Source organism: Myotis nattereri, assembly GCF_964212035.1.
Source record: "Myotis nattereri genome assembly, chromosome: 7".
NCBI lineage: Eukaryota > Metazoa > Chordata > Mammalia > Chiroptera > Vespertilionidae > Myotis > Myotis nattereri.
This window is the reverse complement of record NC_138082.1, coordinates 43,420,368-43,445,862: the sequence shown is the minus strand read 5'-3', so window position 1 is coordinate 43,445,862 and position 25,495 is coordinate 43,420,368. Positions and strand designations below refer to the sequence as shown.

The 25,495-nt window shown below is 42.8% G+C and overlaps 1 protein-coding gene across 1 annotated transcript in view; it reads right to left on the bottom strand.

The window, feature by feature from the left end:
* The window catches only part of ATF2 (activating transcription factor 2), an 82,103-nt gene extending 57,384 nt beyond the window's left edge, over window positions 1-24,719 (bottom strand). The window contains exons 1-2 of the mRNA XM_081096078.1: window positions 24,577-24,719; window positions 9,218-9,308 (exon numbers count right to left, since the gene is read on the bottom strand). The gene's annotated coding sequence lies outside the window, so the exon portion shown is untranslated. The remainder of the gene's footprint in view (window positions 1-9,217; window positions 9,309-24,576) is intronic.
* Between the last annotated feature and the right edge of the window lie 776 nt (window positions 24,720-25,495).

Here is a 25,495-nt window from a genome sequence, read left to right as displayed (position 1 = left end):
CTTTTAGTCTAGCAGAAGAAAGAAAAATACAGAAATGTAATTTAAATTCCTTTGGTAAGAATGAGAGTTAAAATACTATAAGAATATAGAGGTAGTGCAGGGACCACTCTGATTGTTCTAGAAAAGCCTTCTGAGAGATTGAACCCTTGGTACACTTCTCTCTCATTCTTTCCACTCCTCTACCACAACTGTCCCCTTTCTCTAAAAAAGAAGTTCCTTACCTACATATCAGCCTATTTCCTAGACACCCAATAAAAATTCCAGTTCCTTATTACTATTTTTCTACTTAACAAGTAGTGTACAGAAAGGTCCCATTCCTCAACATCCACACCAACAGTACATATTATTTTTAACACTTTTTTAGATTAGTAAAAAACAAAACGAACAAAAAAAACACCTAATTTTCAAGTTGCATATCTTGACATGGTAATAAGGTTGAACTTTTTCATACATGTAAAATGGTTATCTGTAAAATGTTTCCTTTGCTGATTATTAAAAAATAAAATGTTAGAACAAAATTCTCTTTCTTGACTATATATCAGAGGCTTTTTCTTATGATATAGATTTCTGATCATGTACCTCCACTGTGTTCCTGATGTGGTCCTAACTAGTCAATCTATAAAAGTGGTCCCCAAAAGTGAAATAACTTACTCCAGGTAAAAAATGAGACAAGAACCTTTCAACTGCTATACTGTGCCTACCCACAGGTAAGCCCGGCTCCACTAATCATATCAGCTATTATACCTTGCTATTCTATGCCTACCAATTATATCAAAATTTTATGTAAACCACCTTTACAAAAATAGTACAAAGGACTCTCTTGTGACTTAAAGACTCAGTTGTATAACTCTACATCAATTAAAATCACACATAATATAAAATGCCAATAAGAATTTAGTAAAGAAGAACACTGTAAGGAAAGATGAACAGAAGAAAATGGGAGAAATTAACTGGCAAACCATTTCTTATAACTTAAAATGAATATAACTTAAAATTAATATGAAAGCCAAGCCTCCAGGGGGGAAAAGTGGTGTCTTCATAGGAGGCAGCTTAGGCAATTGAGGGATAGTCCACTACAGAGTTTTAAAGCCTGGGTAAGACAAGCAAGGTGTCCATGGGTGGGAAGAGGGTTTGGACCTGAGGGGAGTCTGAGTTGGCTGAGGAAAGTGTATGGAGGGGGCATGTACACTGATGTGGGATGTCAATGCACAAGCAGGGTGAGGAGGCATCCACATGAGGTAAGAAATAGGGTTGGGACCATTCCAGCAAAAGATACCAAGGCCCAAGCAGAGGATATGTACTGGGTAAGGAGGAGAGGACCTGTTAACAACAGGTAATTCATTATATATAGGAATTGACTGAAAAAGTAACTATTATCAAGGATGTAGTAGGTGAAGGTAAATTCACATTGTGGGTGAAGATAATTATACATAATGAACCTTTGTATGAGCTAAGATTTGATATGAACTCATGACTTTCCACCTATATGTATAAAAGCCTAAGCAACCATTACGACTGAACAACTGGAACGACTGGTCAACCAGTAGCTATGATGCACACTGACGACCAGGGGGCAGAAACTCAATGCAGGAGCTGCCCTCTGGTGGTCAGTGCGCTCCCACAGCCAACCTCCCGCGGTCCCTCCCCCCAGCCAGCCAACCTCCTGTGGTCCCTCCCCCCCTCCCCCCCCTCGGCAGGCTGGCCAACCTTCTGGGTCCCTGCCCCTGGCCAGCAGGCCCTGATCAGCCCTGATCACTGGCCAGGCCTAGGGACCCCACCCGTGCATAAATTCGTGCACCAGGCCTCTAGTATAGATATGAAAATACAGAAATATAGATGACAACACATATATTTACCTAGCTGTGCCCTCTGAGAGGGTCTGGGAACATTGATACCCCTTTAGCAATAAGCCCACTTAGCACCCAGATGTTGATGTCTAGATACCATTCTCCACCGAAAGGAACTTTAAAATGTGGCAGATCTCAGGGCTGGGCAGGGAAAGTACAGGATGGGCTTTGAATATCTTGAGCCAGAAAGTAAAGAAGGACTTACATATGAATATGGTCAGAAAGTGGCCAAATCTAGGACAATTTGAGAATCAAAATAAATAATGGCATTAATGGCTCAAATCATGAATAAAATAGGATCCCATTAATCCATGCTGATATAAAAGAATAAACTGAAAGTTTCACAAGACAGAATATTTATAGTCTCTCTACCACCCTATAAAATACATTTTAATTATTTAAGCCGAGGGTAATTTATAGTATAAAAATCTGACAAACATCACTTTACTCAAGTATCCAAATTCACACTAGAAATAGGGGAAATCAATACCATGTGCCTTGATAAGATGCAGTAAGAAGGATATATTATCGCTTCCATGATAGTCATATCAAAGATACATTACCTGAATTTAGTCATGAAAAAGTGTTACACAACTCTAAAGTGAGGTAAACTCTTCAAAGTAACGGCCTATAATCTCCAAAAGTCATCAAAGTCAAGGAAAGTTTGAGGAAACTGTTTCATATTGAAAAAGACCAATGAGACATAACAACTAACTGCAATGTGAGATTCCAACTGAATCTTATTGCTATAAATATAAAAGACATATTGGAATAAATGGCAACACTTAAATGTGATGTGCAAATTAGATGGTAGTAATATATTAATTTCTTGATTTTCATGGTTATATTGTGATTTTGTAGGAGAATGTTTTATTATAGAAAACAAAGTTTGGGGGGGATGATGAGACATCATGCTGGCAACTTACTTTTAAAAGATTCTGAACTTTAAAAAAATTTCAAAAAGGAACTTAAATTTTTAAAAATTTAAATTAAGAAAAATTTATAGTTTACATTGTATATAAATAATATGCACTAGAATAATTCACTATACAACCATTATATAATTAGTAGGTAAGTTTTAGCAGTAGTTATATGAGAAAAATACTGTAAAACATGGATTCTCTAACAATTCTCTGCTTGTTTCTGGTTTATAACTTTCATGTTATGAGATACCAATGAATAGAAAAACTGTATTCTGTACTGCAAGGTTAAGAGATATAGAACAATTTCTATATCTGAATAAAGTCTCCAGGGGTGATATTAGACAATTATTTGTCCAAAAGGATAGTTCCCTTTAAAAAAATGAGATGTGCATTAGAGCTGTTAGATGATCCTTTAGGCTGCAGTATTTTTTTTTTTAATATATTTTAGTGATTTTTTACAGAGAGGAAGGGAGAGAGATAGAGAGTTAGAAACATCGATGAGAGAGAAACATCGATCAGCTGCCTCCTGCACATCTCCCACTGGGGATATGCCCGCAACCCTGGTACATGCCCTTGACCGGAATCGAACCTGGGACCTTTCAGTCCGCAGGCCGACGCTCCATCCACTGAGCCCAACCGGTTTCAGCTAGGCTGCAGTATTAATATCCCCAGGCCATTTTTGAATTCTGTCATTCAAATAATTCAGCTGACAAAAATATTCACTCTTCAACATTTCTAATTAAAAACAAATAAAAAGGAAACTAATTCACTTTTTAGAAAATAATGTGAGTAAATGAATTTTAAAAAATAAATAGGAGACAATTTCTGGTGACTAACTTCAGAAATCTTTATGTTCTAAAATGTGAATTTAGCACAAGCTGGTTTGGCTCCGTAGATAGACCCTCAGCCTGCGGACTGAAGTGTCCTGGGTTCGCTTCCAGTCAAGGACTCCACTCCCCAGAGGGGGTGTGCAGGAGGCAGCTAATCAATGATTCTTTCTCATCATTGATGTTTCTCTCTCTCTTTCCCCTTTCCCTTCCTCTCTGAAACCAATAAAAGAAATATTTTTTAAAAAATGTGAATTTAACTGATTTTCTAGTTGGTTATCTTATCTAATAAAAGAGAAACATGGTAATTAGCGTACAACCGCTACCCTTCCCATTGGCTAATCAGGGCAATATGCAAATTAACTGCCAGCCAAGATGGCGGCCGGCAGCCAGGCAGCTTGAAACTAACATGAGGCTTGCTTGCTTCAGTGACGGAGGACTCCAACGTTCCCCGCCTGCCGCTGCAGGCCTCTGAGCTGCAACTCTAAGCAACTATGTTACAAATATAGAAGCTAAACAAAAGCCCAGAAACCTGCTTTAGTCCGCCGGGCTTCAGCCAGCAGGATTGCAACATTGTAAGCAAAGGCCAGAAACCTACTTTCAGCAGCTGAGGCCTAAGAGCTGGAGCCAAGCCTCAAAGCTAAAGCTGGCCCAGAATAAAAAAGAAAAAAGAAAGAAAAAAAGGAGCAGTTGGGAGCTTCAGTCACCCCCAGCCTGAGAACAGCCCTCAGCCCCTAACCCAGACTGGCCAGGCACCCCAGTGGGGATCCCCACCCTGAAGGGTGTGTGACCAGCTACAAAGAGCCATCATCCCCTCACCCAGGCTGGCCAGGCACCCCAGTGGGAACCCCCACCCTGAAGGATGTGTGACCAGCTGCAAACAGCCATCATCCCCTCACCCAGGCTGGCCAGGCACCCCAGTGGGGACCCCCACCCGGATCCAGGACACCCTTCAGGACAAACCAGCCAGCACCCACCTGTGCACCAGGCCTCTACCCTATATAGTAAAAGGGTAATATGCCTCCCGGCACCGGGATCAGCGTGACAGGGGGCAGTGCCCAAACCCCCTGATCGCCCTGCGGCTCTGTGTGTGACAGGGGAAGGCGCCCCAACCCCCTGATCACCCTGCAGCTCTGTGACAGGGTGCGGCGCCCCAACCCCCTGATCAGCCCTGCTCTGTGTGTGACAGGGTGCGGCGCCCCAACCCCCCCCCCCCACGGGCCCTGCTCTGTGTGTGATGGGGTAGAGCCATAACCTCCCCATCGGCCCTGCCCTGAGTGTGAGAGTGGCGGCGCCCCAACCCCCTGATCGGCCCTGCTCTGTGGGTGATAGAGGGTGGCACCCCAACCCCCTGATGGGCCCTGCTCTGTGCATGACAGGGGGCAGCGCCCCAACCCCCTGATTGGCCCTGCTCTGTGCGTGACAGGGTACAGAGCCCCAACCCCCCTGATGGGCCCTGCTCTGTGAGTGACAGGGGGCAGTGCCCCAATCCCGGTTGGCCCTGCTCTGTGCGTGACAGGGGGTGGCGCCACAACCTCCCCATCGACCCTGCCTTGAGTGTGACAGGGGATAGTGACCCAACCCCCCAATCGGCCCTACCCTGAGCGTGACTGGGGGTGGCATCACAACCACCCGATCGCCCTGCTCTGTGCATGACAGGGGGCGGCGCCCCAACTCCCCAATCGGCCCTGCTCTGAGCCCGACCAGGGGCTGCACCTAGGGATTGGGCCTGCCCTCTGCCACCCGGGAGCAGGCCTAAGCCAGCAGGTCATTATCTCCCGAGGGGTCCCAGACTGGGAGAGGGCACAGGCTGGGCTGAGGGACCCCCCTCCCCACCTAGTGCACAAATTTTTGTGCACCAGGCCTCTAGTAGAACTATAATTGTTGTTAACCTCTTACCTTTAAAACATATTTCAAAGCAGATTTCTAAAATAAGAATAATGTTTAATACAATATACATCATTCCCAAACATTTCTAATACAAATAATTTATGAAATTTATTTGGAAAACACATGAATGTCTATTGTATACCAAATACCATATTAAGAATAAGAAATATATATAGTCCTCGCTCTCAAAATCAGCTTAGTGAGAAAGACAAACAAGTGAAAATAATTATAATTATAAAGATATACACAGACACTACGGGAACATAGGGAAATAAGGAGTATACTGGAGCAGTCATCTTCCTCAGCACCCACAGTGTCCTTAGAGATTGCTCAGTAAAGGGCAATCCTATATATCCATGCTCCTGACATACCAGGCTCAGGTGAAGCAGGGGAGACACCTGGCCAAGTTAAGCCAATCAGATTACCTCTTCAGGAAATTTATAAAAGAAAAACAAAATCAGCCAAACAGAGGTGGGCACCAGAGATTCAAAATCATACTCAGGACTGGTGGATATTTTCTGTCAGGTTCATACTGATCATACTCCAGAATGGAGTAGACACTGAAAATGAGATGAGAAACAGTTCAGCTAGTATGAAGGATCATAGTTTCTGTGATGCCTAACTATGCTTATGATTGGGTCACGAGAGAGTCTTCTCTATCCTGAGTGTGAAGCTCCTTTTATTTTTCTTAACCTGAATTTATCTGATTTTCTACTAAAACAGTACCTGGTCATGCCTAGAAAAAGAGATTGGGAAGACTACTGAAGGAAACAATGTCTGAGCTTAGTCTTCTCAATGAAAGAGGCATCAGCCAGTTAGAGATGATGTTTTGGCAGAGGAAACACCATGTAGAAAGCACAGTAAAGCAGAATACACTGAAGGATCTCTAAGAACTTCTGATGGTTGACGTGTACATAGGTTGAAGGGAAGAGCGGTAATGACAGAGAGGGAAGCACAACTTGAAGGACCTTTAATGCCTTGGCAAGGAGTTTCAATTCTATACTTTCCCCATCCCACCTCCACTCTGAGGTTATAAACTAGGGCCCTGTGTCAAAATGTTCAGCTAAGCCCTAACCGGTTTGGCTCAGTGGATGGAGCGTCGGACTGAGGACTGAAGGGTCCCAAGTTTGATTCCGGTCAAGGGCATGTACCCTGGTTGCGGGCACATCTCCAGTAGGGGGTGTGCAGGAGGCAGCTGATCGATGTTTCTCTCTCATCGATGTTTCTAACTCTCTATCTCTCTCCCTTCCTCTCTGTAAAAAAATCAATAAAATATAAAAAATAAATAAATTAAAAAATGTTCAGCTAAGAAAGTATTTCACATTTTTAATTGGTTGGGGTGGGAGTTGGGGTTGGGATAGAGGAAGAAGAATAAGCAACAGAGCCCTGACTGGGGAGCTCAGTTGGTTAGCACATCGTCCTAATACACGAAGGCTGCGGGCTCGATCTCTGATCAGGACATATACAAGAAGCAACTAAATGAATGTATATATAAGTGGAACAATAAACTGATGTTTCTCTCTATCCCCCTTCCTCTCTCTCTCTAAATATCAATAAGTAAATAAAAATAAAAAAAAAACATACAGAGACCATATGTAGTCCCCATAAAGCCTAACATATTTACTATGTGGCCCTTTAAAGATAAAGCTTGCTTAACCATGCTGTAAAAAAGTGAAAAGATTTAAAGCAGGTGAATTAGATAATGAAAGGGGCATATTGGTAAGAACACTAATGTAAGTGTGAAGGCTTGATTAGAGAGGGCAATACTGTACAGAAGAAAACCAGTGCAATCTACTGCTAACCTCAGGAAAGAGAATAATGGTCTAAAGTCAAGCAGCAGCAATCAAAATGATAGAAAAGGACCTGCTTATGAAAAAAATGCTCTTAGGATAAAACCTCATATCCTTACATTGTTTCCAGCCCCTTGCCTGAACTGCCTTCTGCCTCCTACCTCCTATCCCAATCTTATGCTGACTCTTCATCTCTTGGCTCTAGTTATGCAGGCTTTTAATCAGCTCTCTCCCTCAGCCTCATTTATCATTCACCTATCCCTTTCATAGTTAACACTACTCACCTCTGATAGTCCTCCATCCACTCTCTCCCCAACCTGAAATACAGATCTCTCTTTTACTTAGTCATTTAGTCAATAAATATTTATTGAGTAGGTGCAGGAGGGTAGGAATTGTGCTAGATTCCAGAGTACAGTGATATAGACACAGTACCTGTCCTCATGCAATTTACATTTTATGGAAAGAGTTCTAACCAAATGAGTAGACTTGAACATTTAAGTTAGACAGGTAGCTCAAAATTATTTAATGTAGGTATCAGTGTATAAGAAAAAATTATTGAGTGTTGCCACACTTTTCTCCTTATACCTGCTGAAAATTTTTTACTTTTTCAAATACATATGCACATTTAAATTATTTTCTAAATTTGTATCAAAATTAGAGTAAATGTACATTTACATACAGTTTTTCTTTTGATCTGAATCTCCAGATTAAGATACAACAGCATATGCCAGTTTGCTTGTGTATCTTTTTTTTTTTTAAATATATATATTTTATTGATTTTTTACAGAGAGGAAGGGAGAGGGATAGAGTTAGAAATATCGATGAGAGAGAACCACCGATCAGCTGCCTCCTGCACACCCCCTACTGGGGATGTGCCTGCAACCAAGGTACATGCCCTTGACTGGAATTGAACCTGGGACTCTCCAGTCCTCAGGCCGACGCTCTATCCACTGAGCCAAACCAGTTAGGGCTGCCTGTGTATCTTGATATATCTGACAAAGTCTATCACCAGGCCAAACTGAAAGATTCTGTATGCTGGACCACATTTATTAAATCAGTATTTTCTTTCCATTTTTAGAAGCTACATCCCCAAATTATAAATGGCTTGAGACCAAAACTCATTGTACTTTGTATCTTTTTTTTTATATATATATATATATATATTTTATTGATTTTTTACAGAGAGGAAGGGAGAGCGATAGAGAGTTAGGAACATCGATGAGAGAAACATCGATCAGCTGCCTACTGCACACTCCCTACTGGGGATGTGCCCGCAACCAAGGTACATGCCCTTGTCCGGAATCGAACCCGGGACCCTTCAGTCCGCAGGCTGACGCTCTATCCACTGAGCCAAACCAGCCAGGGCTACTTTGTATCTTTTAACATCAGCACACCACGGCTATGACAGAGATGTTTAATAAAGGTAAATGTTTGAATATATAACGTCCTATTAAATGTTTCTGATCATGGTACTAAACTTGGCTGATATAATTTAAGCCAAAAGCAAATAACTTTGACATTTTAGTTAGCTGTACAGCCTTAGAGTGGGTGAAATATTTTTGAAATGTAGAAAATGTGTCACGGATTAACTCCTGTTACTATCCTTATGAAATCCTAGGAGAATTGGGACTTTCATATTAGGATCCTGTACTATATAGAAGGCTCCCTAATCAGAAAGGTTTAAGAGCCTCTGGGTTAAACAAAATTAAACACTTCAATGTAAGTATTCAGTGTGCTGCTATGCACAGTAGCTCTAAAAGGACATTTCAAATTTGCTGCACCTCAGAATTTTTTTATTACTAGAATTTTTTTTATCAATATGGTAGAACACCAGCATTCTGAGGACTACCATCTGGAAACATCTGTTAAATTCAGTAATATTTGAGAGACAATCACAAAATAAGAAGACACTTTTGCACTAAAAGTTTAAAATCTCTTACCTTTCTAGTTGGTGGGCCATGAGCTTTGGTCACTCTGCTGCCAGGAATCTCCCAGTTCTAGGCAGGTAAGCAGTGCTTCTCAGGTTTCCTTCTAAGAGGCAGAAAAGAGTGAACTCATTACTCTGTGAGATCCAAAGAAAATGCCTCATACAGTTCAACTCCATTCACTATATTTTTAAAATGTGTATATTTTATTTTATAGTTTAAAATGCATGTGAATTTTGCTTTCCATGCTATTATTTTTATATAAAAATTAGGGTTCCCACCAAAGTCTTCAATGCTCCAGGAAGATATTTATCTTGTGGCCTCCATAACGCCAGGTACACTGGCACTTATGATAGTACTAGTGACCCGGTGCACGAAATTCGTGCACATTAAAAGGGAATTAATTAGAGGAAATATTTTAATGTTGCTATTTGCCCTTTCTCTATAATAGAAGTGTCAGAGATAAAAGAAAATTAGTAAAATGTATATGAAAATCATCCTCCTGTCAGAGTCTGAGGTGCACCACGGGAACCAGAGTCAAGTCCCCACCCACCCATGTGTGCCTTGAAATCGTGCGAGACCCAGACCCGGCTGGCCCCACCCCCATTGCGCTAGATCCAGACCCGGCCGGTCCCACCCCGTCAAGCCCCGCTGGGTGGGGTGTGTGGCCTCAGGTCACCTGGCCTGGTGCCGGGGTGGGGGGCGTGGCCTGAGGTCCCCCAGCCCGGGCCTGGAGGCGTGCCTTGAGGTCCCCCATCAAGCCCTGCCAGGTTGGGGGCACAGCCTGAGGTCCCCCAGCCTGGCGCTGGGGTGGGGGGCACAGCCTCAGGTCCCCTGCCCCGGCCCAGCACCACACAGCCTCAGGTCCCTGCTGATTGCTCATTAAGGCTCATTATGAGAACTTGGCCTCCACTGTGGGTGCAGCTATCTTGTGTTCTGGGATCCTCCGCCTCTGCTGTGGGCGCAGCCATCTTGTTATGGAGTGACGGTCCATTTGCATATTCCCTCTTTGTTAGATAGAATTAAGTTTTAAGGATGTTAAGTATGGCAATGGAATCTTGGTGAAAGGAGAAAAATGAAGCATCCTATCCTATATAATAAAAGGCTAATATGCCAACTTCCTGCGTCCTCCCGCCCTGGGCAGCCTGGCTGATGACCCTGATCGGTGCAGGCTGGCTGGACCCCACCTGTGTACGAATTTGTGCACTGGGCCTCTAGTTTTACCATAATAGAAGGGAGAGGTAGTCAAAGACGACAGGTGAAATGGCAGTACGAAATCTGAGCATCAAAATTGTTAGTTCAGATTATAGTGTTTCTTCTGTCAGTGCTACCGACACTGACAGAAGAAACAACATCCATAGGACCTAGTTTATGTGATTCTTATTTGGAAACAGCTTGACTTTTGTATACCTGAATCAAAATTAGGTTCAGCTGTGAGTGACAGAAAACTCAAAGAAACAATGGCTTAAATGATTCTGAAGTTAATGTCTATCATATAAACACAGGCAGTCCAGAACTGTGATCATTAGTAGTCGACGCTCTTTCTATCTTGTTCTTTTGCCACCCTTAACATGTAACTGCTCAAGGCATAGTCATTACATCTTTTGATCAGACAAGAAGGAGAATAAGGAGATAAGCAATAGCCTCCCTTTAGGGAAATTTTTCAAAAATCTCACAGGAAACTTCCATTTACCTCCCATAGGCTAAAACTTAATCACATGGCCACAGCTAGCAGGAAATCTGGGAAATATATTTTTTTATTTCACCATATGCTCAGCTAATAAGGAAAAAGAAAAGAATGAATATTAGTGGACAATTAGTGTTTCATTCATTTCATTCTAAAATGTGAGATGGCTGGATACCTGTAGAGCTGCCTTAGCAGTCTACTGAAGGGAGCTTTCAAAAGCAGAAAGTCCTGCCCAGTGATCAAGGAACAAGACCAATGTCCACAAGGACTACTCTAAATATGCAAGGCCAATCTGTAGGTGACAGAGGAGAAAATCTGAAGACCACAATAACAATGCTAGAGTAAAGAAACAATCTATACAGTTGTACTTTAGGAGGGTAAACTCATTCAAGCAGTACACAAAACACAGAATTATTCAGGACCATTATGCAAGCATGGGAGTGCCCAAGGTGAGACTGGGTAAGAACTTGGCAGAAAGCTCAGTTACAAAATGCATTAGGGAAAGGCAGTGAACTCAGAAGCAAGATGTTAAAAGGGAAAGTAGACTTTCCTCTCCCATTATTAGGTCATGTATGAACTTCAGAGATTTCCCTATTGTACACTGTTGGAAAGAGGGTTGCACTTTACCTTGAATAAAGTTGGCTGAAATAGCCTTAGTATGTTTAAAACTGATGCAAATACCAGAAGCAAGGAAGACTCTCGTTTCTACTCTATCTTGACTACTGTGTACATGTTTCTTATATTTGGATTTAACTAAACTGTGGGTAAGGGGTAGGATCTCTGCTGAAGGGGGCAAAGACTGCTAATGGCAAGGCAAGTATTCTGGAAAAAGGTAGATATTGTGCCAGGAAATAGGGCACAAAAGGTAGCTTGAGAAAGGAATTCTTTAGGACATGGACTCAGAGGAGTCTAACATACTCAAAGGCAATCTTGGTTGGAAGAGGGAAGTTGGCTTCTGGCCTTGTGAGAGGATGGGAGCTAGGCAAAAGGGGGACACTCTCTCCAGGCAGCAGTGTTCAAACAGGTGTATATAAGGCTTTCCAAAAGACATCTGAACACGTTTTAAGAAAATCAATTCCAGTATCTTCAACTTCCCTATGTTTGCTTTCCTAAAAATGATCTGCCTACTTTTCTTAAGTCCTCAGTCTTCCACACTGCAAAAGAAACCCATCTTTCTCTCTCAGATCAAAGCTTATTACAATACATTGCCCCAGGTTGTAAAATCCTCCAGGGAACAAAAGATAATTTAAGATGTCTTAAAGCCTCCATTAATCAAGGTACCATTAAACCTCAGACTTGTCTTTTCCTGTCTTATTTTTGTTAAAACAAAGCATGGCTTTAAAAATACTGTTTTGCCCTATATTTAGGAATGTTCTGAATTCAGATATATTGCATAGTGTAATGACTGTAACAATAAAAAACAGCCTCATTTAATGATTTCCATTCTCACAATATTCTCCAAAAATGAACTGTCCTGACAGAGCGCTCCAAGAGAACAAAACAAAGAGGAAATCGGTAAGAAACTTTGAAAAGTTTAATTTACATTTGTTGCAGAGACAATAAGGTGATCAATAATTACTTTAAAATATTAAAATACACTGGATTCAAGTAAAATTGTTAGAGAAGTGTAAATTAAATAAAAATTCAATAAGAAAAAGGAACAACAAAAATTTCCAACTGTTTTGCCAGGCTGTCAAGGTTCAGTGCATGAGAGTCGACCTATGAACCTGGAGGTCACGGTTCGATTCCTAGTCAGGGCACATGCCCCGGTTTGCAGGCTTGATATCCAGAAGGAGGCAGCCAGTCAATGATTCTTTCTCATCATTGATGTTTCTCTTTCTTTCCCCATTTCCCTTCCTCTCTGAAATCAATAAAAATATTTTTAAAAAGATGAATTCAAGTTTTTTTAAGTGAACATATCAAGATTTTATTGTCACATAATAAAACAAAACATGTAACTTAGATCACTTGGCTCTTACTTTCCCAGTTCAAAATATATACATATCTTAAAAGGCAGCATTCTCTTAGATCTGCAGTTAGGCTCAACTCATTCAAGCTTCAACACAATCTTCTTGTAGTTTCAGCCTTTTTACAGAAAACTGGCTTAGTCTGCCCACCTCAGCCACTCTCCTTCCTGTCATAATGCCACTTTGCCTGCACATACAGAGAATCCTTGCCATTCTTGTACTGTATGGCTTTGTAGGGTTGATTCTTGCCACTCTTACAGAAAGTATTGTAGGGGTGTTAGGAACTTTACAATGTTTGCAAGAGTGCTATCAACATGGAAAGTGAAGTTTGTTTTTTAAAATCAATACTAGTATCAAATCATCCTGGAAACTGGGTACTTACAAAATAGTGGTATCAATATCTAGAAAAGCCAGAAATTATACTTTTCTCAACTTTTAAAATCAAATTTCTTTTCAGATGCATATGAATGTAGTAGGTAGAATGGTCCCCCAAAGATGCCCACACCTAAATTCCTGGAAACTGTGAATAGGTTATGTTACATGGCAAAATGGACTTTGCAGATGTAAAAAGATTACAGATCCTAAAATAACATTACCTGAGTTATCTACCCAGGGGGCCCAACATAATTACGTGAGCAGAGAACTTTCTCCCTCTGGAATCAGTGATTCAGCAGCTGCAGCCGCAGTCAGAGTACAAGTCTGGGAGAGACCTGATCTGCCATTACTGAAGGGGGGCAGCAAAGACCAGACCTGGCTGGCAGTCAGCAAGAAAGGAGGGACCTCAGTCCTACAACTGCATTCAGCCAACAATCTGAATGAACCTGGAAGTGAATTCTTCCCCAGAGGCAAAAAAGACATGCAGCTCTGCCAACACATTGATTTTGGCTTTGTAAGACCCTAAGCTAAGGTGCCCAGGAGGATAAGCTTATGTCCCAAGGCTTCAAGGGCATCATCATCTTACAGAGTTTTCTCTATGCTATTATTTCCTTACTAGAGGCCCAATGCATCAATTCGTGCACCAGTGGGGTCCCTCGGCCTGGCCTGTGGGATGGGACTGAAATCCGCTCTCTGACATCCCCCCGAGGAGTCCCAGATTACGAGAGGGTGCAGGCCAGGCCAAGGGATCCCACGGGCACACGATCGGGGCTGGAGAGGGATGTGGGAGGTTGGCTGGCCGAGGAGGGACCGTGGGAGGGCTCCAGAGCGTGTCCGGCCCATCTCACTCAATCCCGATCAGCGGGACTCCAGCAGCAAGCTAACCTACCAGTTGGAGCATCTGCAGTGGTCAGTGCATGTCACAGCGACTGGTCGATGGTCTACTGTTTGCCCCCTGGTGGTCATTGCATGTCATAGCGAGTGGTTGAGTAGCCTTAGCATATCATTAGCATATTATGCTTTGATTGGTTGAACGGACAACTGGATGACCAGACAATTAGCATAAAAGCCTTTATTATATAGGATATCTTGGTCAAGCACCACAAAAATGCATGAATTAATCCTAGAGTTCACTTTAGAAACAACAAAATAACAAACTTTAAACTAAGAGTTTGAAAACCTGCAGCTATGAGCTGGAAGGACTTCATTCCCTTTTCAATATTTCTATTATTAGGAAAATTTTAAATAGTATGATTTCACTGCAATCCTCTCTATTAAAAAACGATATACCAGTTTCAGGGTTGCCAAAAAGAATAAGTGAAATATATGTAAAATAGTACAGTGCATGGTACTCATACATTATCCAGTACGTTTATTAGAAGTTTCACTGCATTTTATTGACTTTAAGTGTACATTTTCTTAATGCTTACTTAATGCTATGCTTACTGCCTTCTTTATTTTTAAAGCTAGAAACTGAGACATGTGTAGTTTAACTTTTAGAAGATTTTTACATTAACCTCTAACCCAAACGTTATTTGGTACATAACATTTAGTTCATCAATGTAATTAAATCAAACTCCTGAGATGTAAAAAAAATATAAGCCCAGCTTTAACAGGGAAAGCAGCAGTTTTTAATTTTTCCCCAATCACAGCAGACATGACAGATGTCCTTCACACATATCACAACTCCCATGAGTATACTAAAGTTCTGATGAAATTCCTCAAAGTTAATGGGACACATAAAGAGTATCACAGACTTTTCTCAATATTGTATTCATGAAAGTACATTATTAATATCTGAATGGTGATGTCAGCCCCATATCTCAAAATATTCTTTAATAAAAATCATAAGTCTAATTAAAATTTCAATTTTAAAGTGAGTTTTGATTATTCACAGATCTCTAATCACTAGGTAAGGTAAGGCAAACAAGTCTAAAATTTTTATAGTTTAAAATTAAACAGATCATTAGAAATATATAAATACAAAGAACTTACAGACTAATGGTTATGAATATGAACAGTGCTAATCCATGTTTTTACTAGTAACATTTTAGACTTGGTAATTGTATCTATTATCTATCCTATCTAATAAAAGAGAAACATGGTAATTGGCGTATAACTGCTACTCTTCCCATTGGCTAATCAGGGCAATATGCAAATTAACTGCCAGCCAAGATGGCGGCCGGCAGCCAGGCAGCTTGAAACTAACATGAGGCTTGCTTGCTTCAGTGACGGAGGACTCCAACATTCCCCGCCTGCTGCTGCAGGCCTCTGAGCTGCAACTCTAAGCAATTATGTAACAAATATAGAAGCTAAACAAAAGCCCAGAAACCTGCTTTAGTCGCTGGGCTTCAGCCAGCAGGATCGCAACATTGTAAGCAAAGGCCAGAAACCTACTTTCAGCAGCTGAGGCCTAAGAGCTGGAGCCAAGCCTCAAAGCTAAAGCTGGCCCAGAATAAAAAAATAAAAAAAGGAGCGGTTGGGAGCTACAGTCACCCCCAGCCTGAGACCAGCCCTCAGCCCCTCACCCAGACTGGCCAGGCACCCCAGTGGGGACCCCAACCCTGAAGGGTGTGTGACCAGCTGCAAAGAGCCATCATCCCCTCACCCAGGCTGGCCAGGCACCCCAGTGGGGACCCCCACCCTGAAGGATGTGTGACCAGCTGCAAACAGCCATCATCCCCTCACCCAGGCTGGCCAGGCACCCCAGTGGGGACCCCCACCCGGATCCGGGACACCCTTCAGGGCAAACCAGCCAGCACCCACCTGTGCACCAGGCCTCTACCCTATATAGTAAAAGGGTAATATGCCTCCCAGCACCGGGATCAGCGGAGCCGCGAGGCCTCCCGGCACCGGGATCAGCGTGACAGGGGGCAGTGCCCAAACCCCCTGATCGCCCTGCAGCTCTGTGTGACAGGGGGCGGGGCCACAACCTCCCTATCCACCCTGCTCTGTTCGTGACAGGGTGCGGCGCCCCAACCCCCTGATCAGCCCTGCTCTGTGCCTGATAGGGGGGAGCTCCCCTACACCCTGATCGCTCTGCGACTCTGTGTGACAGGGTGCGGCTCCCCAATCCCCCCACCACCCCCACGAGCCCTGCAGTGTGTGTGACAGGGTAGAGCCATAACCTCCCCATCGGCCCTGCCCTGAGTGTGAAAGTGGCGGCGCCCCAATCCCCTGATCGGCCCTGCTCTGTGGGTGATAGAGGGCGGCGCCCCAACCCCCTGATGGGCCCTGCTCTGTGCATGACAGGGTACAGAGCCCCAACCCCCTGATGGGCCCTGCTCTGTGCGTGACAGGGGGTGGTGCCGCAACCTCCCCATTGACCGTGCCTTGAGTGTGACAGGGGATAGTGACCCAACCCCCCAATCGGCCCTACCCTGAGCGTGACTGAGGGTGGCATCACAACCTCCCGATCGCCCTGCTCTGTGCATGACAGGGGGCGGTGCCCCAACTCCCCAATCGGCCCTGCTCTGAGCCCGACCAGGGGCTGCACCTAGGAATTGGGCCTGCCCTCTGCCACCTGGGAGCAGGCCTAAGCCAGCAGGGCATTATCTCTCGAGGGGTCCCAGACTGCGAGATGGCACAGGCCGGGCTGAGGGACTCCCCTCCCCACCGAGTGCACAAATTTTTGTGCACCGGGCCTCCAGTATATATATAAAAGGCTAAGCGACTATCCGACCGTCTGATTTGCTGGTAGTATGATGCGCACTGACTACTAGGGGGCAGATGCTCAACACAGGAGCTGCTAAGCTGCGGTGACTTAGCAGCGATGGTTCTCGGGTGACGTACCCCAGAACCAGAGAGGAGGGAGCCCGATTCTGGGGGGGTGGGGGGTGTTACCCGAGAACCGCCCTCTTGCAATTCAGGACCCGTTGGGGGATGTCGGAGAGCTGGTTTCAGCCCGATCCCTGCAGGCCAGGTTGAGAGACCCCACCTGACGGAGGGACTCTGCTCACTCCGCAGATGCCGTGCAGGGACCTCAGGAAGTTGGCTCCAGGACATGTCCAGCCCATCTCACCCAGTTCCGCCCCGCTGGCCACCTTCATTTCAATGTGCACAAATCCGTGCACTGGAGCACTAATATAAAATAATGTCCAATAAATTATTTTTGTTGAAGGTAGATGTATAAAATATACTTATCTATCGTTTTTGTTTTCTTACTAAAAACCTGTCTTTTGTAAAAGTAAAAAAAACAAAAATTGATAGCTCCTCAAGTATTACAACAATTCATAGTTGTCACTGCTATTAAAAGTACGTAAATAATTTCTCAGTATGAAGAAGACACAAATAAGATAGGATATGAATTATGTACAATGCCCATTACAACAATGGTAAGCTCACCTCTCTCGATTCCTCTCAAAGTATGCCAAAATTTAAGGAAGTGAAAGAGATATTACTACAGAAATAACCATCAATTAAACACCTATATTTCAACAATCACTAAAAACCTTCCTTAACAATGATAAAAGACACCAGTGACTTTCGACACTGGTTAAGAACTAATGATGTAGTTATATTAGCTGAATAGTTAGTAAAGAATTCAAAAGAACATTAGAAATGTGGCTCTTTAATTAAAATCATCTCTTCCACTATAGTGGGAAAGAAATGGAAAGTCTCTCTGAAATGTTTATAAGTGGGGTTGGTAGAACAGAAAAAATAAGAATTGGATTTTATGGCCCTGACCGGTTTGGCTTAGTGGATAGAGCATCAGCCTGCGGACTGAAGGGTCCCAGGTTCGATTCCGGTCACGGGCATGTACCTCGGTTGCGGGCGCTTCCCCAGTGAGGAGTGTGCAGGAGGCAGCTGATCGATGTTTCTCTCTCATCGATGTTTCTAACTCTCTATCCCTCTCCCTTCCTCTCTGTTAAAAAAATCAATAAAATATATTAAGAAAAAGAATTGGATTTTATGGAAATCATAAATAATTCCTTATCAAAAAATATAGATATGCTATACTGCATGTGTTTTATATAGAAAAGCCTGATTAGGGGTGAAGGGGTGTATATGAAACAAAAACGATGATATATCCTCTCACATGGATTTACGAAAATGCTAAGGTGGTAAATTCTACCACAAATTATAAATTCCTAGGGAAACCAACTATATTGCCAAAGCTACCAAATAGATGGTTGATGTCTGCCTTCAAGTCACACCACACATGTGCCAGGAGGGGCTGTGATAGATTATTATTATTTTTGCATGAACTTTAACAATAATAATTACCACAGCACATACTGAGTACTCATTAAGTTTCTGACAGTGTTTCAAACGTTGTACATACGTTAATTATTTCAATTATCACAACAAGCTAGAAGTTATATATTGTTATTCTTAAGGATAAGGAATCAGGCACAGAGAAATTATTTGCTCAAGGTGACGCAATGGTAGAACCATGACAACCTGGCTCCTAATAACTTCCCTAAGACACTGATTACATACTTACTATGTACCAGAAAATGATATGGAGGCAGCAATAACTCAATTTGGCTATATAATATGCATATTCTTTATTTCAAAGGTTATCTATGTGGAAATGTCATTATGAATTTTAATAGCTCATAAATCTACGTATAGTTCATAAAGTATTATATTAAAACAAACTAGCATAAGACATGCCACATATAATCTATGTAAAACTACATAAAATTTAAGAATTATTATTAGACTGTCAAAAATTTTAGTAATCTTTAAGAAAAAGTCAGTGAAATGACAGAAAATATGGAATATATCTGTTCCAGCACATAGATCACTGGTAGACAAATAACTAGAGATTGATATGGTCAACTAAATCAAACTGCTAAGTAATGCAACTTATTCCCATTAATAATTCCTAATTAAATAATTATTTGTTAATAAGCACAACTGTAAAGTAGGTGAAATTATAACAAAACTGATGCATTCATATTCTGATGGTGTAAATTTGTTCAAATGTTTGGGGAAGCAAAAAATTAGCAACTGGGGAAACATTTATATCCTCTAACCTAGTCATCTCATTTGAGAATAGTATCCAATGGAAACAATTCAAAATAAGTACATGCACAGAGATGCTCAATTCACTGTTAAAGTAGGCAAAAAGTGAAGATAAGTATTTTCCTATTGGGCATTTAAAATTGAGGACATTTTAACTGTCATTTGGTAAATGTCATGTAATCATTAAATATTATAAAACTTAGATAATATGGGGAAATGTTAATGATATAAAAGTAAAATAAAACTAAATTCTGTATTATAATTCTGTAAAAACTATAACACACATGCACAAATTAGAAGGCAACAAAAGTAATAAAAAAGGCCCTGGCTGGTGTGGCTCAATTGTTAGAGCACTGGCAGGAGAACCACTGAAGGGTCGAGAGTTTGATTCCTGGTCAAGGGCACGTACTTTGGTTGCAGGTTCAATCCCCAACTCTGGTCCAGTGAGGGAGACAACCAATCCATGTGTCTCTCTGACATAGATGTTTCTATCTTTCCCTTTCTCTTTCTCGCCCTCCTCCTTCCCTCCCCTCCCTCGCCCTTGCTCTAAAAAAAAAAAAAAAAAAAAAAAAATCAATGGGAAAAATATCCTCTGGTGAAGATTAACAAAAAAATAAAATGAAAATGATTATCTGTTAATAGGGCAAAATTGGAGTTGATTTCTAGTAACATTATTCTAATAAATGTTCAATAAATAAAAGGAAACACACTAGTCCAAACAGTAGAATTAAAAACCCCCACAAAGCTATAAAACTGAAATAGCAAAGGTTTAGGTTCAGTTAGATGAACTAAAGAACATTTAGGGAACATATTTATAAATTTAATTAATTATACATGAAGGTAACCATATACTACCAAAATAGCCAAAATGCACTTGGTATTTTGCCAAATGGCTTTTGCTAATTATTATCATTCCCACCCTGTCTTTCCCCATTAATCTTATTGAGAATCTCTGTGGTAATAACCTACTACTAGTATTGATAGTGTATTTATTCTTTAGATACCAAGACAGAAAAAATGGGTGAGAACCCCTATTTTTAAGATACAGAATACAGAGATGGGTGACTAGGCCTTGCCCTCAAAACATTCTACTTACTTACATCCTTTCCTGTTACAAAAAGTTTTTAATCACTTTACTACCACTGCAAACTGCCAAGGAAAAAAACAGCATCACTAAATGTACTTAAAAATTTAAGTAAAGACAACAGTTTTAAGGTTGTTAAAAAGAATAAATGAGCCGAAACCGGTTTGGCTCAGTGGATGGAGTGTCGGCCTGCGGACTGAAGGGTCCCAGGTTCGATTCCGGTCAAGGGCATGTGCCTGGGTTGCGGGCATATCCCCAGCGGGAGATGTGCAGGAGGCAGCTGATCGATGTTTCTCTCGCATCGATGTTTCTGACTCTCTATCTCTCTCCCTTCCTCTCTGTAAAAAATCAATAAAATATATTTAAAAAAAAAAAAAAGAATAAATGAAAATAGTATATATGTATATATAATTATATGATATATATTTATAATAATATATGCAAAACAATTCCAATTGTTGCTGACTTTAAATATCCACAAACTCCTTTAAATTTCTATGAAGCTATATCTTATTCTATACTTTTTAATCCTGAGCTTAAGAATCAGAACAAAAAAAACCAAAATGTTTTATGGGGTTTACCCCTAGATAGAAATAGGTAAATATTATCACTACTACCTCATTATTAAAAAATTAAGAGAACATGCAGCATTTTAGATAATTTCTTAGTCTCAAAGAATAGGGGTGAGTATAGGTTAAATACAGAAACACTATGTTAAACTGACTACAACAAAGAAAATTTGGGGTTTTGTACAGTATATTTTAGTTACAGAGAATAGCATAACAAGTACTGATTTTTACAAGGATTAGTTGCATATCCAATTTTTGTTATCCACTGGTTTTTAAATGAGAGATTCTATTATTTGCCCTGGGTGACACAGTGAGATCCACAAACTTGATCTAACAATCTAACATACCAGCAGAGAACATAAAAATCATTGAAATCCAACTTTTCCAAAATACAAAAATTTAGGTAGAAAAAATATAGATGATTTCTTGAGTTGACGCTACTTTTTAAAATTTATTTTATTTTATTATTTTTTAAATATATTTTTACTGATTTCAGAGAGGAAGGGAGAGGGAAGAGAGAAACATCAATGATGAGAGAGGATCAATGATTGGCTGCCTCCTGCACGCTGCCTACTGGGGATCAAGCCCGCAACCCCGGCATGTGCCCTTGACTGGAATCGAACCTGGGACCCTTCAGTCTGCAGGCTGACCCTCTATCCACTGAGACAAACCAGCTAGGGCAATGCTAGTTTTAAGTAGTAGGTGTTTGATGCATAGCATATAACTTTTTAGTATTCATATAGCTTCTAAGTCCTGAAGTATAATACTAATAAAAAGTATCCCTGCAAAATATTAAAGAGCTGACATAATAACCATTTCTACTGTTATCTTAGTTTAAAAACATGAAACAGCCCAGTCGGTGTGGTTCAGTGGTTGAGCACTGACCTATGAACCAGGTCACCATTAGATTCCCAGTCATGGCATATGCCAGGGGTGCAGGCTTGATCCCCAGTGTGGGGTGTGCAGGAGAAACCCATCAATGGTTCTCTCTCATCATTGATGTTTCTATCTCCCTCTCCCTCTCCCTTCCACTCTAAAATCAATAAAAATATATTAAAAAAACGACAACACATGAAACCAATACTCCCAAGTAAAAAAGTAAATGCAGGAATTTCTGGAATGCATGTTTATGTACCTTAAAAACACACATGCAAACGACTCTTTCTGAAAACTCCTTCCTTACTTGTCAGTAAATACAAACACCTAAATTCAAAATTATCACAATATTGTATTTTAAATAATTAAAAACTTAATGGCTGTAGCATCTTCTCAAAGCAAGCTTAAACATATTTTAGGAAAGCAACATATCCACCATAAATTTGGAAGATTCTCATAATTACTTTACAAAGACTAGGACTCTTAATTGTAATTCAATTGGTGGCCCTGAAGATGCATGAATTTTCTTGACTCTGTTTCTTGATCCTCTATTTTTTTAACATACTTTACATCAGTGTTCCTGCAATTTTGAAAAAAAAAAAATGTTTGCCATGGATTCCTCAGTCAATGTAACACATTAAGAGATATAATTGCTACTGTAGGTGTCTTTCAGGGCACTTAACCTGAAAGTCAACCATAGGATTGACTTTTTAACAAGCTTCTCACCTTCACAGCTTTGGCACAAAAGGCCAAGGATACATGGGTAAAGATTATGCCTAGAAAGACTATTGCTGACAATGCCAGTGATTATGAATTTCTTCAACTAGGACATGTGCTCAGAGGAAGAGTTTCTCTTCTCATTTCAAATATATACATTAAATTCGTGCATTGATACCGTTTCCATGATTTAAAATTCCTAAGAAATTGTAGCTTTCACATTATAATTTAAGGATGAGTCCATAGGCCTACCATCCATCAGGAGTAATCCCGTTTACTCCATCATATGCACTTCACTGTTGCTCTTGTCTTCACCAGTTTTAAGACGCCCCATTAAACGCAGACAATTTCACACCACATGAGGGCACACAAATAGTCCCCAGCTCCTACACCCTCTCCTCCTCCAGTGTCGGTTCAACGAGGAACACAGAACACACACACACACTCACACACATTCTCTCTCTCTCTCTCACACACACACACACACACACACACACTCTCTCACACACACAAACTCACACACACACACACTCACACACATTCTCTCTCTCACACACACACACACACACACACTCTCTCACACACACACAAACACACATACACACACACTCACACACATTCTCTCTCTCTCACACACACACACACACACACACACACACACTCTCTCACACACACAAACTCACACACACACACACTCACACACATTCTCTCTCTCACACACACACACACACACACACACTCTCTCACACACACAAACTCACACACACACACACTCACACACATTCTCTCTCTCACACACACACACACACACTCTCTCTCACACACACAAACACACATACACACACAGTCACACATTCACACACACTCACATTCACACACACATTCACACACACTCATACACACACACTCATACATACACATTCACACACACATTCACACTCACACATTCACACTCACATTCACACACACACATTCATATTCACACACACACTCATACATACACACACATTCACACTCACACTCACATTCATATTCACACACACACACTCATACATACACACATTCACACACACTCACATTCACACACACTCACACACATTCTCTCACACACACACACTCACACACACACTCATTCACACACACACTCACATTCACACACACACTCACACACATTCACACACACGCGCACATTCACACACACGCGCACATTCACACACACATTCTCTCACACACACACACACACTCACACACATTCACACACACACTCACATTCACACACATTCACACACACACACACACTCTCACACACACGCACATTCATACACACACTCACGCACACTGGGCTCTGGTCCCTAGGGCATCAATACAAAACACAGGTTATTTCCCAACAGAAGCTCCGCAGTCCATCCAGGGAGGTGAAATGTAGGGGGGGGGGAATACAATAATCAATACGCACCCACACCTCAGCCCCGCCCCACCGGGAAGAAGTGGGGGTGGGGGTGGCGGGAGTGTGCGAGGGCAGAACGGGCAGAAAAGGCCGACTTCCAACTCCAGGGTCCTCCGTACCATTTGTCCTAGCGCGTCCCCCGCAGCGCGAACCCCTGACCCTGCTCCAGTCGCGCCTCCCTCGGCTCCATCCCCGCCACCATCGCATCCACCGCCCCCAGCCTCCGAGTCCGAGGCGGGGAGACCGAGCCAAGCCTCTTCCTGCTGCATCCAAGGTCTGGAGGAGGCCCGTCTCCCTGAGACCCGAGCATCTCCGACCTGTGCCCAGGAACCTCTGAACCGACGAAAGAAGATAAACCGGGGGGGAGGGGTCTAAGAGGAGCCGTTATCCCTTTTTCCTCCTCGTTAGGAAAGCGCGCGAGCGGGGAGGGGCCGGACCGACGAAGAGCAGTTACCTAACGGGCCGGCCGCGCCGCTCGGGCGCTGCAGCCGACGCGGTGCGGCCGCGGAGGTGGCAGCACCGTGAACCGCCCGGAGGGCCAGGCACTGAGGCGGGAGCGCCCGAGGTGATGGGAAGCGGGGGGTGGGGACCAGGGTGAGCGGCGTCGCCATGTTAGCGCCTGCTTTCTCCGTATCCCGACCGCCTCCAGTCCTGCGGCCCTCTCCGCATCACTACTCACCTGTCTAAGTCACTAATTCATGCTTCTTTCGGTCGCCGGGAAGACCCGACCTCCGCCGTGTTTACAAACTACCCTTGCAGGAAAGGGCTGAACGGCACTTTAAAGGCCACGGACTCCCACAGGCTTCCGTCCTCTCTCGCGAGATCGGATTGACAACCCTTCTCCCCGCCCTCTCCCGGCATCCCCCCTTTTCTCCTCGGGCCCCGCCCCTCCGTGCACACGCCCCTCCTCGCCTTCTTTCAGACTGAGCGCCTCCGTGTCAGGTGATTTCATCAGGTTTAAGGGAAGGGGCGGGACTTCAGGAAGGCGGGATTGAGGGGGCGGGGACCAAGGGACACTCGGTAGCTGGTGATTGGACGAAGTGCACGAAGGGCGGGAAGCAGAGCTGGAGGGGGCGCAACCAGGGAGCCAACACCAGAGTGTGTGGTAGCACAGGACCTGCGGAAGCCTGTGATTGGCAGCCGCCTGGGGGCGGGGCACTAAAGCAGGTGGATGTGGAGGTCGCGGGAAGGAGCTGGCGGTGTGCGGGGAGGGAAGGTGCGAGTGGCCGGGCGGAGAGCGGGGACGAGTCCCCCGAGCCCAGCCCCGGAGGCACCGTATTTCCGTTTTTGTCACTTCCCGGCCCTGGGTAGGAAAAAGGTATAAAGCGGTGGGAGCCGCGCGCCTGAGCCCACCTTCCTGCCACCCTGAAGCCTGCGAAGGGGAGCGTCGGTGAACTGAGATTTGGAAGAGGCGGAGTTCGCCGGAAATAACCCCAAACCCCCATATGCTAAAGCGGGAAAGTCAGATAAGTCAGTTCTGGAAAGAAAAGGAAAAGCCTTCGCTCTCAGTGGCCTTTGTTCGAATTTCACTAAGCTATAACTAGATTCTTCCGACTCCTAAGCGTCTAGTAGTATATGATGGTAGCATATAATTATGT